General features: G+C 44.7%; 1 protein-coding gene across 4 annotated transcripts in view; it reads left to right on the plus strand.

Annotated features, from left to right (window-relative positions):
• Positions 1-3,372: 3,372 nt before the first annotated feature.
• Mkln1 (muskelin 1) overlaps positions 3,373-19,460 on the plus strand; it is a 202,379-nt gene continuing 186,291 nt past the window's right edge. For all 4 annotated transcript variants that reach the window (XM_052720218.1, XM_052720219.1, XM_052720220.1 and 1 more), the window contains exons 1-3: positions 3,373-4,871; positions 5,620-5,787; positions 18,429-18,578. The gene's annotated coding sequence lies outside the window, so the exon portion shown is untranslated. The remainder of the gene's footprint in view (positions 4,872-5,619; positions 5,788-18,428; positions 18,579-19,460) is intronic.

Here is a 19,460-nt window from a genome sequence, read left to right on the forward strand (position 1 = left end):
AGACGGTCTGCTCAGTGAAGAGAGACTGCTGGCAGACATGGAGGAGAATTAAGGTGGAGACGTCTGCTTATATTACGGCACAAAGGTCACTGAATCTTGGTGCAACTCCCGCCCTCGCCTTCTTTCTTTTTAGACAGGGTGTCATTATGTAGCCCTGGCTGCTCCGGAACTTGCTATAGAGACCAGGCTGGTCTCAAACTCACGGAGATTTGCCTGTCTCTGCCTCCCAAGTGCTGGGTCAGAGGGAGAGCCAGCCACACCCAGCTGCCCTTCCTTCCTCTCTAGTCTTTGCCTTCTCTCCTCCCACCCTTCCTTCCAGACACAAGCCCTCCGATGGTACCAGGAGGACGCTTATGGACTGTTCCGGAGACAGACAGGAAGGGAGCAATCAGTGTCCTTAGGCCATGTGTACTCTTTTATCCAGTCTTTTCAGGTCTGTCTGTCCATCTCAATTCTCTCCACTTTACATCCCCCAATGCTTTCCCTCTTGTGGGAGGTAGACAGGCAAGGCTGGATGAGAGATGGAGTCATCCCTGGTGATGCCTCCTGGGTCTATCAAGACGCCCAGTGAAAGGATGTTAATAAGAACTCTAAATTCACTTGTAGGAACAGCAGCACCGTGGCACCGTTATTAATTCATTAATCATAAAGCCCTTTGTAAAGTGGGGAACATTCGACTTGGCTGAGTGTGACACTTTTCATTAAATTCAACGATTTAGTTTTGAAAGGCTCCTCAGAGACCACCTGCACTTCCCATCCTACGGCGATTACTAAGCACCTGTGAGGAACAAGCCTGTGTGGCTGCCCTATGACTCCCAGTCACCTTAGAGGCTGGCTGTGATGCAGATTCCAGTTCAAGAGGCCAGGTGGAAGGCTGTCTTCTGCACATCTGTAAGTTCCCTGGAGATCCCACTAGCCCAGGGATCACATGTGGATAGAAGGCTGTCTTCTGCACATCTGTAAGTTCCCTGGAGGTCCCACTAGCCCAGGGATCACATGGGGTGTGACAAGACTCCAGGGGCTCTGAAGAAAAGGGGCAAGACTTACTGTCCCCAGGAATCAACCTGCAGCTTAGGAACTCTGCCCTCCACATTCCTCCTCCTCAGCTGATGACATTTGTCTTCAAGGCCCAGGCAGTACCGGACGTTCTTCCAGATCTCTTTCCTAGCATCACTCCCAGTGGAGGGTGTTAACAACGCAAGATTTATATTTGGTATTAGTACAAGAAACAGGCCTCATAGATTTTCAGCCTTGACTGTGAAGTCTCATCTAGCTCAAATTACCAGGAAGCTTAGAATTCACTTTTAGGCAGAACCTGAAATAAATAAACTGTTTGTTTGATTGTTACAGGGATCCCCACTTATTATTTGATAGGTCAGTCTTTTGCTGATTTTTCTACTGGGTCTTTTGCCTTTTAATTGTTGACTTAGGATAACTCTTTATTATAATAATAAAGAGAATAAAGTCTTCCATACATATCTTTATTAAATTTGGAGTTTGGAAACTTAGCCTGTAGGCAAACATTAATTTTCTTGTTAATTTAGTCAGGCATTGTGACACACACTCATAGCTGCAATATTCATGAAGCTGAGGCAGGAGAATGATGTGTAATTTGAGGCTAGCCTTGGCTATACAGTGAATTCTAGGCCTACCTGGACCACAGAGTGAGCCCCTGTCTCGGGAACAATGTCTTCTTGCTAAACTGAGCAAGCCTCTATTGCAATGCACTTCCGTCTCTGTGGAAGGAAGTATTAAAGAGGACTACACGTTGCGGGGAACTGCTCAGCAGGAAGAGGAAGTACAAGTGCTGAACAAACACACACCATGCTCAGTTTGCTCTGAGAGCTTATATTAATCCAATAGCTTTATCGAGTCTTGTGCCAGGCTCAGGTGACTGATGTTGACAAATTCCAGTTTTGTTTTGTTCTGTGCTTAGTTTGTTTTTGGTTAAGCAAATGTTTGTCAGGCAATTGCAAGGACTCTCTGTAGTGTCTTCGGTCCTGGTTGTTCTGAGAATCACGGGAAAGTTTGAGGCTGTGCATGAAGAGCTTTTTCTGTGTCGACGAGCCCATGATGTGTGCCAGCCTTTGGCCTCCTCCACCGTCTCTCGCTCAGCCTTCAGCAGATGTACTCATCTCCCATTCTCCCACTCCTAACCATCTAAGCATGAAACCCCCGTAGCATCGAGGCAAGATGGCTGGGTGTCTCCTTATCCTCTCTGTGTGCTCGCATCTCTCTTGGGAAGCTAGGCTTGTTAAAGTTCACACATACGAAACCTCCTTTTTCAGTATTGGAGATCGAACCTGGGACCTCATGCCTGTTAGGTAAACTCTCTACCACTGACCACATGCAGCCCTCTTTTTTACGTTTTGTTTTCTTTCTGTGTGTGTCTACTTTTGCGCACATGTATATGTAGGTGTGGGTGCGTGTGCGTGCATGAGAGGGGCAGAGGTCATGGCGGGTATCTTCTATCACTCCCCACCTAATTCTTTCACTGAATCTGGAGCTCACCAATTTGGCTAGACTGGCTGATCAGCAAAACTCAGGGATCCCCCTGTTTCAGCACCCCCAGTGTTGGGGTTATAGGCACACATTGCTGAACCTGGCTTTTTATGTGGGTGTTAGGAATCCAAACTCAGAGTCTTATGTTAATGAGCACTATCCATGGAGCCGTCTTAACTCATTTTACTCTTTCCTTTGAAACAATCTCATTAAGTTGCCAGAGTTGGATTTCAGCCCACTTTATAGCCGAGGTTGACTTTGAACTCGCCGTCATCCTGCTTCAGCCTCCTGAGTAGCTGGGACTCTAGGCTTGTTGTCAGGCCTGGCTCTGTTTTACAGTGCAAGCTCTACGCCTACTTGTATCATCATTTAGACTGACCAGTTTTTGCTTCAACTTGACTAGAAATTTTGTACCACTCTCCCGTCTATGGTTTTTAATGCATTTATGTTATCTCTACCACTGTCAGGGAATATCGGAAGATGATTTTTTTTTTTGCCTCTGATGGATTTGGGGGTTTCGATAGAGTCAAAGGAAGGAACATCTAATGGCAAAATTGATCAACTCCCCAGGTAGAGAATGTCCCCACCCCTTACTGCTACCCCCGTTACCCTCTCTACACACAAATCTGCCTTACAGCTCCTGCCACTGAGTGAACGTAAAATGAACAAGTCAATATTATTGAATCCTGTGCATTTGCCAAACACCGTGCTAAGTGCCTTCACATACATTTTCTCGTTTAATGGCTCCTTTGCTTACTTACTGCAGTGGACAAAGTGGAACTGGGCCTGTGCTTGCTCCTCCCCCTCTCTGTCTGAGCTAGCCTTCCGCTCACACTGAAACAAAATCCCTTCTTTCTTCATCTCATCCAGGTCTACGGCCAAAAGTTGGCCTCTCATTTCTAGAAGACGAAAGCTGCGATGATTTAGGAGAAAGTGAGTAGATGGGGGCTGAAGGCTGCCTGCCGCCCCACGCCACATCGTGTGCCCATGTGGCTGGGCCCCTGCCTCTGGCTTCTTTCCTAGATCAACTGTCGTACTCGGTGAGACAAGGGTCGTCATCCACTCACCCCTCCCTCCGATTGCTGTCTAAACATATGTTACTTACCACTACCGCTAACCCCAAGCCCCCGACAGAACAAAATCAAACAAGACCAAACAGTCCTGTCTCCTGGAGACACTGGACAGGTCGTATCCATCCCTGAGATGGCTGGCTATTTTCTCCTCTCACTGTGATTCAGATCTTGGATTCCCCTAGGAAAGCGTTGCCTGGGTGAAGTTGTACCACCAGCAAGAAAGGAATCTTCTGGGACTCCAGGAGAAAGCTTCCTCCTTATCTCAGCTCTTAGGAATGGCTCTCCAGCTGCTGCCATAGCCATATGGGCCCAGCCCCAAGGCTGCTGCAGACCTCCCAGGTGTCTTAGAAAGAAGGAGGCGACCAGTGGTGTAGCCAGAGCTGAGCGGAGGCAGTGACCCATTTACAGAAGTATCCCAAAGCACAGTGGCCAGCAGCCTGTGCTGCAGTGCCTTGGCGTGTGGCTAAGGTGCAGCCGGCCTAGGCTGGTGGAGTATGGAGCTCCGGAGCCAAAGGAGACCCTGAAACAGGGCCCGTGTGCCATCAGCGTGGGGTGACATTGTTATTCCAGAGGCTCCTGCCATTCTCCCTTTGTGCAGCAGGCATCTGAGTAACTGGTGGGCACTGAGCTGGAGGTGGGCACACATCTTGCCCTCCACAGCAGAAAGGCAAGTAGGAAACTGTGGGAGAGACACTTGAAACTTAAACTCACGCCGGGCGGTGGTGGCGCACGCCTTTAATCCCAGCACTCGGGAGGCAGAGCCAGGCGGATCTCTGTGAGTTCGAAGCCAACCTGGGCTACAGAGTTCTAGGAAAGGCACAAAGCTGTACAGAGAAACCCTGTCTCAAAAGAAAAAAAGAAAAAAAAAACTTTAAGAAACTCAAAACTGTATAGTGGAGAGCATAGCCCTTCAAAATGTGTGAGAGATTGTACAAAAGGATGCTACGATGGTTTCTGTTGACAACTTGACACAATGTACAACCATCTGGGAGGGAGTCTCAATGAGGGATTGCCCAGATCCGTGCAGTGGTTTGAATGAGGATATTCCCCCACAGGCTCAGATGTTTGAATACTTGGTCCCCAGTTGGTGGTGCTGTTTGGGAGGCTTAGGAGGTGTGGATCTTATGTCCTGGAGGTCGGCGTTGAGAGCATAATATACTCATGTCATTTACGGTTCATTCTCTCTGCTTGCTGCTTGCTGTTTGAGATGGGAGCTATTCCTGCCGCCATGTCTGCCACCTGCCGCCAAGACGCCTGCCATGAGGGACTCTTACGCCTCTGGAGTCATACGATCAAGTAAATTCTTCTCTAACTTGCCTTGATCATGGCGGGTTTTTTTAACTTAAAAAAAATTGTCTCGCCGGGCGGTGGTGGCGCACGCCTTTAATCCCAGCACTCGGGAGGCAGAGCCAGGCGGATCTCTGTGAGTTCGAGGCCAGCCTGGGCTACCAAGTGAGTCCCAGGAAAGGCGCAAAGCTGCACAGAGAAACCCTGTCTCGAAAAACCAAAAAAAAAAAAAAATTGTCTCTATTTTATGTGCATTGATGTTTTGCCTGCATGTATGTCTGTGTGAGGGTGTCAGATCCCCTGCAATTAGAGTTACAGACAATTGTGAGATGCCATGTGGGTGCTGGGAATTGAACCCAGGTCATGTAGAAGAGCAGCCAGTGCTCTCAATCACTGAGCCATCCCTCCAGCCCCCATCGTGGTGTTTTAATCACAGCAACAGAAAAGTAACTAACACAATCAGGTTGGCCAGTGGGTGTGTTTGTGACAGGCTTTTCCTAAGTGCATTCACGAGGGGGAGACCCACCCTGAATGTGGGCAATGCTGTTCCCTGGGTTTGGGTCCTGGACAGAATAAACAGGGAGGGAACTGAGCATAAGTAAGCAAGCTTGGCTCAATTCTTTCTCTGCTCTTGACTGTGGATGTAATGAGTTGACTGCTTCAAGTTCCTGCCTCGAATCCACTGCAATGATACACTATAACCCGGACCTGCGCGCCAGAATGAACCTCTTCTCCCTTACGTTGCTTTTTGGTCAAGGTAGTTCATCCCAGCAGCAGAAATGGAATCAGGACATGCAAGAAGAGGACACACCATGGAGCCAGGAGCAGGAAGCAGTGCCAAGGGGCAAAGGCCAGGGAGAAGCACAGAAGATGAGCAGCTGCCGTCAGAGAAGATGAGAGAGGACGTGTCTGGGAGGTGAGCCAGGTCAGTCCATAACGGTGTGCTCTGGCTTGTCTTTGACAGGGCCTGAAGTCTATCTGAGGGAAGTGGGAGCCACTAGCTGTCCTAGGATGAGGGAAGGACATTAACAGATGTTTGTTCTCTTAGCCCATGAGAGGGGTGGGGTGTGTGTGTGTGTGTGTGTGTGTGTGTGTGTGTGTGCATTTCCCCATACTCTAGGGTCACATGTACCACACAGCTTCATTCCCAGCTCTATATCTGGCTTTTAATCAAACAAACTTTATACAAATGTCTATGGGAAAAGTGTGAGTTACTCTTTTTATTTCCCATTAATAATATTTTGGGTTTTTTAAATAAATTTTAAAAAGAAACGAATACTTCAAAAAATAGGCTTCATCCTGACTCTGGCTTTCCCAGCAGACATAATCAGAATCCTAAAGGAAGTCATAAGTTAATTATAATTAATAATAAATTATAATTATAATTAAATTATAATTAATAATAAAGTTAGGACTCTGTTCATAGTCAATCTTATTTCTATAATACCTAACATACAATGTCCAGCCCATAGTTTGTGGAGTACTCAAGCGGTCTCCCTTTTGCATAGAATTATATAGGAATTAACATACACAGGAGAAAAAAAAATCCATGATAGGTATAATCAAATTCTGACATTTTAATTCTAATATCTTATTTTTAACTGATTTTAATTGGCATGTAATAATTGCTTATATTTATGGGGTGGAGTGCGACGATTCAGTCCATATATGCAATGTGCATTGATCAAATCAGCAGGATCGGCCTTTCCATCTCATTGGACATCTGTCACGTCCTGTGCTCAGAGCCTGCAAACGCCTCTCTTCTCGCTCTTTATAAAGTATGGAGTAACTTGCTGTAAACTGTGTCCAGCCTGTTGTGCTCTCGTTCCTTTCTAACTGGCATGCATTATTCAGTCTCCCCCTATCCTGCCTCTCCTACCCTCCAAAGCCTCTTTCTATGACATGTTACTGTGTTCGTTTTTGGAAAGTGATTGTAAGGTGGAGACTGTGTGCACCGTACTATTAGGACCAGTGTGGAGAATTCTGCAGTCCTGAGACAAGGAAACGATGCCGGCCCAGGCAACACCAGAGGCAACAGGGATGCAGACAGGAGGGTCTGAGAGGCACAACGCTGTTGCTTCAGGTGGGCGCGGCAGGCATTCTGATGACTCTAGGTTTGATAGGTGGGGGCAACAGCAAGAAAGGAAGACCTGTTGGGAGGAGCCTGGGGCAGAAACCCTTCCATTCCCTTGAGGACCACCTGGATGCCAGTGGAGCTGGGGGCTTTCTGGTGCAATGCAAAAGAGGCTTGATGAGGTCCCAGACCCTGGCGGCTGGAAAAGATGAGGCTCCTCACACCTGCCTGGTTGCTAAGACTGAGTCTGTGTGGAACCCAGGCTGCAAATGAGAGGTCTTCGGTACCTGCAGCCAAGCAGGGCCTGACAAGCTGTTTCCATGGAGACACAGAGCTGTGTGCAGACGTAGGCGGGTTGATCCATTCCAGAGCCTTGGGTCACAAGGCTGTAGCGGGCTAACAGGAAAAAGACATGATTGATCAGGAAAGGATGTTCAAAACTATTGGCAGCTAATTGAGGTTGTGTTGTCATAATTCTAGATTAAGTCTAACAAATCAGGATCCTGCTAGCTACCACTTAGCGGGAGCACAAGGAAGCAGACACCAAATCAGGCTAACTCCAAATGTGCAGACACCCATCCCAGGCCATTCTGCATCCTTGAGCTCTTAAGCAGCTACATCTCTCTTCCAACTGTATGAGACACAGGCAGCGATTGGGGGAAGTTAATCTCCTTTTCATTTGTCATAGGAATGGCAAAAATATGCCGGAAGCCTAAGCCTGGCTCTTGAAAAACTCGAATGCTGGCAAAGCCCCAAGCTGGATGTTGGGAAGCATTTTGAGAACTACTGTTCACATAGAGCCAGCAGCTTCCAGCACTCAGGAGATGGAGGCCAGGTGATTAGTGATTCAAAGACTGCTGCAGCTACATGAAAGCTTATCTCAAAACAAAAGCTAACAAAAAAACCCCAGCAGCAGTGAAGCCCCGAATGTGTGGTGTGTATATGTGTATGTCTTAAAATAGACATAGCATGGAGCTTACCACTGGACACTTTTAAGTGTACAATTTGATGACATAAAGTACATGCCTGATCTTGGACTGGAGATGTAGGTCATTGGTACAGCATGTGTTTAGAATACACCTGCCGTGGGTTCCAAGTAGTACTTTTTTTTTTAAAGTATGCTTACAATCTTCTGCATCCATTATCACTATCTACTTCCAAAATTTTATTTTGATTAAGCAACAACTCCCCATTAGATTTTGCTTTTGTTAATTTTGTGTTGTTATAACAAAATACCAGAGGCAGGGTACACTGTAAAGGAGAAAGGTTTATTTATCAGGAGTCTAGGGATTCAAGAGCATGATCCTGCCATCTACCTGGTCTGTTGAGGACCTCATGGTAGATGGCTTCACAATGGTGGATGTGCATGTTGAGGAGGTCACATGGCAAGGTGGGATTCATTAACCCAGCATCAATCTGCATATAGGGCAGAGCCTCCACACCCTGATTATTTTTCACCAGCCTCTACTACCTCATCACCACCACACTGAGGACCTAGGCTCCAGTATATGAATGACCCTCTGGGGGACTTCAAGATATTAAACAATGAGACTGTGCCCCAGAGTTTCTGCCGGCAGAGTGATGGTTAATCTTAATTGTCAGCTTGGTGGAATTTAAAATCACCATGGCACATCTGTGAGAGATTATCTAGACCAGCTCTACTGAGAGGGGAAGATCCACCCCAAAGGTGGGTGATACCATTCCATGGGCTGGGATCATCTCAGACTGAACACTAAAGAGTAAGCAAACTGGACAGGGGCATCCATCTCCCTCTGCATCCTGACTGTGGCTGCAATGTGACCAGCCACCTCAAGCACCTGCTGCCATGCCTTGTCGTCATCAAGGACCGTACCCGTTGGAACTATGAGCAAAAATAAGCCCCTCCTTCCTTCAGTTGCTTTTGGCGGGTGTTTGCTCATGGTGCTGAGACAACTAACACAGTTAGCCCGTTGCCAGTGAGAAAACTGGGTGGAGCTTGTTTTGGTCGGTTGCTGTGGTTGTTCACATGGGGGATGGTGGCATGAAGGTCCTCATGAGCTTGTTAGACCTTCTCTGTGGGAGGAGGTCAATGTCAACTTCTTGAGCTGGTAGAACTGACTTCTCCTGACCTGCAAGTGTTCCAATGGCTGAGAACAGCGCTAAGAAGTCAGCGTGAATTACGTCAGGGCCAGGAGGTCTTTACAGAGATCTTGTTAGAGGAAAGCCTTCTTCCCAAATCAGTGGGACAGAATCATGGGAAGAGCTAACTATTCAGGAACCAGCTTCAATTTAAGTGAGAAAAAAACATTCATGTTTGAGAGAGATAAGACATTATTTTTTTATAGTATTTTTAATTTATTCTTTGAGGATTTCATACAGGTATACGATGTGTTTTGAGCATATCCATCCCAGTACCCACCTCCAAATCCCCTTAGGACTTCCCAGCAGGCCCCCCTGCTGACTACATATTCTTTCCTTTTTTTCTTAATAACCCACTGAGTCCAATTACTGTTGTCCCTATACGTACATTTCTGAGGATCAAAAAGAGAAGATTGTACATCTTTCCACGATGGAAAAATTGACAGTTGTACTAAGTAATTCATGTTTGCCAGTTCAATTTGGCTACTTTGCGATGTGTATATATTACAAAAATTATGTTCTACATAATAAATAGTTGTAATTGTTCATTTAGGTACTAACTGTATTTTTACCTTAAATTTTTTGATAATTTCATAGATGAGTGCTGAATCTACATCATTTCCACCCTACCTCTCTCACTTCCAATGCCTCCCATGCCCCCCACCCCCTCTCAAATTCACGACCTTTTCTTCTTTATTATTATTACATATATATAACTATATATATATTGCTATGCACAATACACAAACATGCATATATAAAACTTACTGAGTCCATTTGGTGTTGCTCATATACACATGTGTTTAAGACCAACCACTTGGGATTGGATGATTTATTGGGTGATGAGACATTATTTTGAAGTAGAACAGTAGATACTACTAGACATTCAGAATTTAGAATCTGAAATTTCCTAATCTCCTTTTATAATTAAATCCTCCCAGCTTTGTGACTTTGCTTATTTGTCCAGCCACAGGGTCAGTGTGTTTAGAATATTGTCTTATTTTCTATTCTTATTGCTGTGATGAAATGCCCTGTCAAAAGCAACCTTAGGGAGCAGGGCTTCTTCTGGCTCTCTGTTCAAGGGTACAGTCCATCATGGCGGGGAAGCCAAACAGCGGGAGCTTGACGCAGCTGGTTGTATCCTATTAATAATGAGAAGCGGATGTTGAGGAATGCTTGTGCTCAGTTCCACTTCCTCATTTCATTTATTCCAGGACCCAGCCCAGGGAACAGTACCATCCACAGTGGTCAGGTCTTTTAATTAATTAATCTAATCACCACCTCAATTAATCTAATCAACAGCGTCTCCCACCGGCGTGCCCAGAAGCCCACTTTCCAGGTGATTCTAGAGCTCAGCACGCTGACAGTTAGCACGAACCCCCACAGTCATCTAGGCCAAGACTCAGTCTGTAGCTCCTCTGTATAGCAATGCCTAAAGTTGGAGCAGATGCCTCAAGGACACCTGCTCATAACAGAGGCGAAGGCAAGAGGAGGAACAGTGTTGATTTGGTGAAAATTTCTTCTACTGTAAATCCAATCTAACTCTCATACCGTGTTTTGGGGAACTTAGTAAGAAGTACTCTAATAAACTATTCCTAGGAACTCAACTCAGAGGAGACCGACTGCTTTATGTACCATCACTCCAAAAACCAGGGAGAAGTCTAGGGATTAGTAGGTCTTCTGGTTTGTTTTGGTCACTATCTGTGGTATTCTGTGCAGTTCTCAGAGCATGTCCATAAAGTTTTCATTTGGTCTGGAATGATCAAGCAGTACTTTATTTCCAAATTCGCCTCCATTTATCAGAGCCTGAACCCTGGAGGGAAGCTCAGAAAAACATGATTAGCAGTCAAGACAATGTTTATAGCTATTAGGATCCTATTAGAAGGCGATTTCCAGAATGATGCTGTGAGGAGCCCTACAGTCCCCTGTCAACAAAACATTCATATTGTAAAAACAATCATTCAAAGTCTCTGGAAAGCTTCCTAAGGGTATACAGCAAATGCTCGTTTATTAAGAAAATCTACTAAATTTCAGTAAGAGAGGGAGCTTATGGCATCTAAACCCCAAGCTGCTCCCTCGCTCCCACCCCTGTCCAACCTAGGCTGTTGCGACCGGAGCTCCAACCTGCCCAGGAAGGCGGGGCTCTCGACAGTCAGGGCCGACAGTACCCCATCTTGCCACGTCGATGTTGTGGGTGCTAAATTCCACCGCACCCCCTAAAAAAGTGCAGCCCAAAGGTGGGAGGACTTCATTTCTGTCCACGCCTCCACTTAGATATGGTAGACTCATAAAACCGGGGACCAACAGCATCCACACTATTTTGAATGTGACAGGGCCTCCACATAGAGGCCACTGCTCCCACTCAGTGCTCTTTTTTGTGAAGCAGACACATCAGTCCAAGAGAAGCGGGAAACTGACAGTGCCCCATGTCCAAGAGACTCTGTGTAAGGAAAGGGGCCAGTTCTAAGAACAGAGAGCGCTGATGAAAAGATACTGTGTTTTGGAAGAGGGCGTGGAGTTCACACTGAAGTCAGTCCTTGTGAACAATGGAGACTTGGGTAATAAGCAGTGAAGAGGAAGCCAGTGGCTCCATGAGAGAAATAGATAAGCTTTAGGTTGGTCGGTTTACTAGAGAATACCCGGGAAAGAAAGAACCAAGAAGAGCCTTCTGGGCTCAGGACAGATCTTGAAGACTGACCTCAAATACCACTGCAAAGATGCTTCTGTGGAACTGGATCGGTGTGGAGCAATTTATGCCCCAGAGCACCGTGGAAAAGAATAGTGCAATTAGATGGCAAGGAATGAGCCTAACAGGAAGGGGTCGTGTCACCAGAGGCAGAAAACTTGAAGGAAAGCAGCAGAGAAAGAGGGAGGGATGGACAGACACACAGTCAGGTTTCCTGGAAGCACCGCCATCCCGGAGTGACTGTGCAGGTGACCGAATGTGTATGTACTGAGCCTTCTAAGAGTAACACCAGCTGCTCCACTTGACACGTACATATGAGCAACAGCAAATGGGAAAAAGGACTCTCACCGAGTACATGGATGATTATAAGCCTTCCATCCAGAGAATCAGCAATCAGCATTGTTAGAAAACACTATTGGAAACACCCTATTGGCAATAAGAAAAACAAAGTAGAATATATGTCTCATATACAGGGAGGTAAACAGGAGTCAGTGGCAACTGCTTAGGAGGTGGCCTGGATGTCAGACTTAAAGACTTCAAAGCAGATGTTCAAAGAACAGAGGAAAGCATGCTTACAGAAGAAAGGGGGTGCATGAAGACATGTCCCACTAGCTAGGAATTGTCAGTGGAAATGGAGAGACAGAAATGACTTAAAACAATGGGAATTCTAGAGTTGAAAGTATAGTAACTGAAGTAAAAAAGTTCACTAGAAGTGCTCAGCAGTAGATTTGTACTAGAAGAAGAATCAGCAGATTTTTATTTATTTATTTATTTTCAAACTGGGTCTCACTATGCAGCTGTGGCTGCAACTCCCTCTGTAGACCAGGCTGGCCTTGAACTCACAGAGATCCTTCTGTCTCTGCTTCATGCACGCTAGGATTAAAGGGGAATGTGCCACAGTAGCCAGCAATTCTGCGGATTTGAAGATAGAGGTTATTTGATCCCAAGATCAGACAGAGTGAAGAAATATGAAAAGAGCCTCAGACAAATGTGGAATTACTTAAGAGACAGAATGCCTGAACAGAGTATGTGAACTTGTTCTAACTTAATAGAATCCCAAGAAGGTTGACTAGGAAGGGAAAAAACAGGAATTACTCTTCATGGGTCAAGTTATTGTCTGGAAATCGTGGCGATGGTTGCACAATGTTGTCAGTGTGCTTCATGCCACTGAATTGTATGGTTAAGATGAGAAACTGCATTATGTACAATTTTTAAATAATTGTAGTGAATATATCAACCTGTGCACACCCGGAGCAAGGATTTAGTGAGATAATGGGCACCAAACACCTGAAATGGTTTGAAATACATTGGTCTACTTATCTAAGAACAACTTCTACACCTAGACACACCAAAGTAAAAGTGTTGACAGAGAATGAGAAGAATGGTGATAGCAACAAGATAAAGCAATAACAAAAGCAAAACAAAACAAACAGGCTGAGGATGTGTCGCGGTGAAAGAGTGTTTACCTAGCATGCATGAGGCCCTGGGTTCAATCCCCCACACCACAAACAAACAACAACAGACACAAGCAACAGCAAGAAAGACACAGGCAAGAACATTGTGTACAAAAGAACCCAAATAAGATAAACAACAGACTTCTCCACATGAACAGTGGATGCCAGGACACAGTGGGAGATACATTCACAATGCTAGAAGAGACAAAGAGGGCACTTGTGTCCAGTAGAACCACCACTCAAAACAGAAGCAGAGGAGGAAGGTCTCAGGCAGATCTGTGAGGATGGAGGTAGAGGAAAAGATCAAACGACCTTCCAGATGCCTTGAGTAAGAATGCTGCAGGTTCTTTGCCAATCGCTGATCCGTTGCAGTGTCCAACCTTTTGACACTGTGACATGACATTGTCATCTATAAATATGTTGGACTGCTTTCATAGCTATCCAGGGACACATGAGGACATGCTAGTGTTAGAGGAATCTGCACATTTCAAGATTTCAAATAGAATTTTTAACCCAGAAAGAAATTGTGTAATTATTAAAGCGAGTTGTGCTTTATATCAAAGTTATAGCTGTTTGTGTAAATGAAATGCTTTGCAGATTTTATCAGTGTGGGATAGAGAAAGTCATCAGTTACAATTCCCAGAGACTTCTTCTAATGGCAATATGTGTGGTGAGTTTTTCCTTTCCTTCTCTTCTGTTCTGAGATCACAGCTAGCCATGAAAGAGCATAAGGATGGAAGTGAGCTGCGTGGCCTCCAGGAAGAGACGTGACCTAGTGACTTGCTTGCAGTATATTGATTCTTAAAAGGAAAATGATCTGCAGTGTGCCTTGGGTGAAACAGTCCTGATCCCTCTCTGTTAGTTCCCAGAAATGCAGCTGTCTGATCTTTCATGATGAGCTTGCTCAACCCTTGAAGGAAGTTGGGGATAGGTAAGGAGCTATTCCAGCTAAAGGCAACAACTCTACCTACAGACTCCCTACACAGGCTACTGTTGCGCTGGAACTTTCTCTCTACTCTTTAACTTCCCTCTTTGATTTTTAAATGAATGTAAATCTTATGCAGACTTACACTGTGATGCCCACCGTTATCTACAACTGGATTGTCATGAGCAGGCTCTGTCCTTTGCTGGTTCCCCCCTGCACAATCCTAGTGTAGTTAGAAAGAGGCAGAATCATGACACAAACACACAGTATCTATCACGGAAATCGAATGATTGCAAACTTCTGCAACATAGTCTTCATTTTCCTCTTTCCTGAAGGGAGATAAGATTATTCTTGTTTAAATAGAATTTATAGGTAGTCTGAATATTTCAACATTTACTTCTGAAATATAAGCACTTTTTTTGTGAGGCAAACACAGTTCCACTATCATGCCTAACAAGAGCCACATAATTTTTAACATTGTTAACTATTTATTCACATTTTAAATTTCCTTATTTGTCCCCTAAAATGTAGTTTTAAAACTGTGGTAAGTTGTACATAATGTGAGGCATTCTATTTTAACCATACAATTCAGTGGCATTAAGCACATTGACAACATTGTGCAACCATCGCCACGATTTCCAGATAATAACTCGACCATCAAGAGTCATTCCGCTTCCTCACCCCCCCCCCCAATGTCTTGTGATTCTGTTTAATTCAAACAAGATCTCATACTTCATTCAGGCATTCTGTTTATTAAGACTTTTTCTCTCTAGCATTGTCTCCTCGATCTATGGTCACATGCTCTGCGTTCTCATGACATCAGCTTTTTGTTGTCTGATTATTCCATGGAATATCCTGTGCTCTATATTATCCAATTGCCTCTTTATGCTATTATTGAACTTGTTCTTCTCTGTGTTTCTTGTAAACTGGAAGTTAGATCCAAAGGCTTGGTAAGAGTCAGGTACACCCTTGGGTAAAGTTCTCATGGATAATTCTGTACGCTTCCTACTGCATCATTTGAAGCCAGACATAATGTCTGATTGTCCCACAATTGGTGAGACTAATATGGAGTCGGGGGTTAAGGAGACAGTCTCCTATTAAATAAAGTTTAAAAGATGAGAATTGATTATTGAACTTTTAGAAAGAATTACCCCTGCCTTAAATACTCATGTCATGTTGCCCAGCACGTAGGACACAGTCTTCATCTTAGAGAGAGGAGGTGGAGAAGCTGGATGTGGAGATATGGACCCGGACTCTCAGCATTTGAGATGTGGAAGTAGGAGGATCAGGAGTCTAAGAAAACAGCCCCAGCTATGAGAGAACTTGCCTAAAAAACAAACAAACAAACAACCACAGAAGACAGAGGAGGAGGAGATCAAAGGATGGAGACAAAGACAGAGACAGAAATATATATACGGAGAGAGAGATTAGCCTGTTTATGGAGTGGATGCCATGCTGAAGCTCTAGTTTATCCCAATGGGTAGCTGGCTAATCAGCACAGAATGAAATATGAGCTCTGGAAGAGACTATGTGTTCTTTGGGCCCCAGAAGATTCTCCCAGCCTGGTCATTAACCAGAATTTCACCATAGGCAATTTTTTTCCTGACTCTTAACTAATGACAGAAAACTTTGGAAATTCAGATATTGGAGAATTGTTTTTACAATGTTCTAAAATAAGTTGTGTGTGTGTGTGTGTGTGTGTGTGTGTGTGTGTGTGTGTGTGTGTGTCTTGACAAATCACTTTATGTTCCAACATTTAAGAATTAAGGAAGAGCATAGATTTGGACAGCAGTAAATAGATCTTTGGTTGTTTGCTGTGCAGCACAGATTTTAGAACAGGGGAAGCTGATCTCTTCTTCTGTGCCTCCTCTCTTGACTTTTAGCTGCTATGGACTGAAGAGCCAACTCACTGAAGACTCACAAAATTAAGTTAAAGAATTTCATTGTTATTTTTAAACTAAGAATTTGAACCTCTCTGAAAAAAATAAGTTAATTTTAATCTCCAAATAAATACTTTGTTTTAGAGCAGTTAAATCCTGTGTCGGCTAGCCTCTGCCCAAGGTTGCCCTGGATTTCTGGGTCCCCAGAGGGCTTTTTGGTTCCTATTGTCTATTTATGTTCATTTTTGTTTTGGTTATGTTGTTTTTCATCGAGGTGGTTGTTGTGAATTCTCTGCTCAGAGAACCAGAGTTTAACCTCAGGATGCTGTTAGATTTGTGTTTTTGATTTTGCAGCTAGAATTAAGTCATAGACCTTCTTTCCGTTTCTTGTTTAACTTTTAACGACTCTAGAGTCAACCAGTTACCAACCAGATAGGAAAGGTGATTTTTAAAAAATCTCTTTGAGGGACTAATTCCTTGACAATAGCACCCCTGAGAGACCTGCATGGCCACACATCCCATGTCTATTTAGGATTGCTAATTGTTTGGAGACAAAGAGCCCACAGGGTTCATCACCAAGGCCCAGTAGTCTACAGTCTGCTCACTGCCTTTGCTCCCTCCTTCTCTTTTTCTTCCTCCCCTGTCCTCCTTCCTTTCCATGGGTAGCACGGGCTGGCATGCTTCTCCGATTCTCCCGATTTCCACTAGCAAACTTGTTTTCTCAAAGGACCCTTCTGCTTCACATCAGCCTGTGGTTATGACACTCCGTGGAATCCAAGGAGTGGAGGACTCCCAGGGGAGGACAGGCTGTGCCTGGGTCTAGGTGCTGAACTCCCGCTGGCCAACTTCCACCCGTTTGGAACTGCCAGCTGCAGTTTCTAGGCCAGGTTCTTCAGACTCTCAGAGTTCTGTGGGGGATTATATCAGAAGCACTTGAACTACATCCAGTACTTTAAAATGCCTGGGAAATGTTACATATCACCCCCAACAAAGCCTGAAGAGATTGACTAGAATAATGAAAAACGTCATCCTTCGGTGGGGAGGGGTAGGAAGTCGTGGGGAGAACACGTCAGGTAGGTCACTGCAAAGACCAGAGCCCGTATGAAGAAACTCCGATTGCCGTGCCATCCAGTGTAGACAGAGTATACAGGGCTGGGGTTGGTACCATAGGCTGGCGATCCCAGCACTAGGAAAGCTCAATTGGGATGACCTTGAGTTCAAGGCCAGATTGAAGCTATTTAGTGAGACCCTGTCTGGAAAAAAAAAAAAACAAAATAAGGTGGAGGTTGTAGCTCAGTTGGTAGAGCATTTGCCTGGCATGCACGAAGCCCTGAGAAGCCCCGGGTTCCATCGCCAGCATTGCATACTGGGCATAATGGCACATGCTGGAAGTCCCAGCACTTGAGAGGTGGCAGCAGGAGGATTAGCAGCTCAAGTTTGTCCTTAGCTACAAGTTCAAGGCTACCCCGGGTGGCATGAGACTGCCTCAAATAATCAAACCAAAAGAAAACCACCATCACCAAATAATAATTAATAATAATAACAAAGTAAGTATAAAAGAAAGAATATAGTTGTAAAAATGAGGCCAACTAGAATTTAGTTTTCAGTAAGAAGATGTGGACAGTTTACCTTCCATCTCTGAACCTCAGTTTATTCATCTATAAAGTAAGGCTGATACTTTCTATTTTGTGATGATTTCAACTAATATGTATTATTCATCAATTCAATGCCTACAATAATAAAACCTTATTTTTTCATAAATGTAGTTTATTTATAGATAAAAATCTATACTTAAACCTCTTGCATGTGTGGTGGGGTGTGTGTGAATCTGATCATTGAGAACAGAAGTTGGAAAAGACATAGGCTGCACATAGCCACATCAGTCTCCCTTAAGATTCTGTCAAGCCAGGTGTAGTGGTACTTAACAGTGATCCTAACACTGAAGAGGTTGAGGCAAGACACCTCAGTTCAAGGCCACTGTGAGGTACATAACAAAACCCTGTATCAAAAAAAAAATTTTTTAAATTTCGTGTCTAGGAGCAAGGTTCCAACTAGGAAATATACAAGAAAGCCCATACTCTCTGTGCTGACACAAGACCTTATTGCTGTGGATATCGCTCTGTATGCTGTGAATGTGTTGCTCTGATTGGTTAATAAATAAAATGCTGATCAGCCAGTAGCCAGGCAGGAAGTATAGTCGGGACAAGCAGAGAAAGAGAATTCTGGAAAGAGTCAGGAGTCGCCAGCCAGACACAGAGGAAGCAAGATGTGAAGACAGAACTGAGAAAAGGTACCAAGCCACATGGCTGAACATAAATAAGAATTATGGGTTAATTTAAATGTAAGAGCTAGTCAGTGGTAGGCCTGAGCTAATGGCTGAGCAGTTTTAATTAATATAAGCCTCTGTGTGTTTACTTGGGTCCAAGCAGCTGCAGGACTGGCAGGTGAGAGAGATTTGTCCTGACCATGGGCCAGGTGGGACACAGGAAAACTTCAGCTACACCTTATGCTGGGGAAGACAGTTCTCCTGACCACACTGCATTTGCTGAAGCTCACCTATTCCACAACTTGATCCCTTGGTGCGTTTTCTGGTATTGTAACATTTATTTATTATTGTGTGTGAGTGTGCATGACATGGGTACATGCTGTGGTGTCGATGAGGGAATCAGGACAACTAAGTGGAGTTGATTTTTTTCCTTCTACCTTTACATGGGTTCTGGGGACCCAGGTCAGGTTGGGAGGTTTGTGCAGACAATGCTTTTATCCACTGAATCATCTTGTTACCACCCACCGCCCGCCAGCCCTGAGTTAAGACAAGCTTTTAGTTTACAGCCCAGGCTGGCCTTGAACTCACTGCATTCACTCCTCCTGCGTCAGCCTGTCAGGTGCTGGAATTATATACATGAGCCTCCAGCTCTCACCATGATGTTGACACAGCCCGGGCGGTGAGCCACCTGGCTATGTACAGAGACTTGGGATTTGGAGTGGGAAGAAAATAGGATGGAGATGAAGTCCATGGAAAAGATGCCACAAGAGAGGAACATTGGAGCTTAAGTTTTCAGCCTCAGAACACCAAGCCACAGACCTATTTTCCCAGAGGAACCGTGCATTGTCCCCGTCTATCTCAGTCCCAAGGGACTCTCCTAAGTATCTCCCCAACCCCTTTCACCCCCGAGTCACAGCCGTCTCAATGTTCGTCCCTTTCTCTAGACTCACTTGAGAGAGAGTTACCACCTTCTCCACAGTGGCCCAGGTTAACAATGAGGAGCCAGGAGCTCTCTAGCATCCTCTGGAACTCTAGTCACGGCCCCTACTAGATGTTTGGTAGAGCATCATTACAGAGATGACTCCTGGACTCCAGCTTTCAGCATAGTGTTCAATGGTGCAGGCCAGATGGATTTGGAGCATGTATTCTGATTGAAGCCGAATTTATCCTTTATTATTTGAAAGACTCTAACAAG

This window comes from Peromyscus californicus, unplaced genomic scaffold, assembly GCF_007827085.1.
Source record: "Peromyscus californicus insignis strain IS unplaced genomic scaffold, ASM782708v3 Scaffold_6__1_contigs__length_162567912, whole genome shotgun sequence".
NCBI classification, from domain to species: domain Eukaryota; kingdom Metazoa; phylum Chordata; class Mammalia; order Rodentia; family Cricetidae; genus Peromyscus; species Peromyscus californicus.